The sequence below is a fragment of the Belonocnema kinseyi genome, chromosome 4 (assembly GCF_010883055.1).
Source record: "Belonocnema kinseyi isolate 2016_QV_RU_SX_M_011 chromosome 4, B_treatae_v1, whole genome shotgun sequence".
NCBI classification, from domain to species: Eukaryota; Metazoa; Arthropoda; class Insecta; order Hymenoptera; family Cynipidae; genus Belonocnema; species Belonocnema kinseyi.
This window is the reverse complement of record NC_046660.1, coordinates 12,284,994-12,285,627: the sequence shown is the minus strand read 5'-3', so window position 1 is coordinate 12,285,627 and position 634 is coordinate 12,284,994. Positions and strand designations below refer to the sequence as shown.

General features: G+C 28.4%; 1 non-coding gene across 1 annotated transcript; it reads right to left on the bottom strand.

The window, feature by feature from the left end:
• Window positions 1–333: 333 nt before the first annotated feature.
• On the bottom strand, window positions 334–407 carry Trnat-agu. The gene has a single exon. It is a non-coding gene; the product is annotated as a tRNA-Thr (tRNA).
• Window positions 408–634: the final 227 nt, after the last annotated feature.

Sequence of the window (634 nt, the reverse complement as noted above, 5' to 3'; positions counted from 1 at the left end):
TTCAAAAATAATAAAACTCCATAATATTAAAAGACTTAGAATTGTATTATGGACTTGTAAATAATTTCTGCTTTTAATATTGGAAAATAAAAATCAAAGCACATATTTGTTTTATGATCTCATGACTTCAGCGACAATCAATAAAACGAGTTAATTGACAGATCAATTGAAAATGTAATTTGCATAGCTTCGTTAATCATAAAACCAATAAAAATCCATTTTGATAATTTTTAATAAGTTTTTATAGCTCTAAATTCTCAGTTATATAATTTAAACATTTCCAATACAGATTTCGAAAAAAAATGTTATTAAAAATAGAAAAAAATATACCAAAGGCCCCGGGGGGATTCGAACCCCCGATCTCCTGTTTACTAGACAGGCGCTTTAACCAACTAAGCCACGGCGCCCTCTTATGTAAGGTTACGAAAATAACAGTCTTGAAGGGAAGATGATTTCCAAACACGTATAATCTCCTATTTTGTAGGTACCATTATTGCAACTGCAATATTTTTTTTTGTTTTCAGCCAATTTTCTTGTCTTTCTCTCTTTCATTAATTTTTTTTTCTGATAAAATGACGCAGATTTGTATTAAAAAAAAATATTTGTCTGTAAAATACTGGAAAATAATATTGCG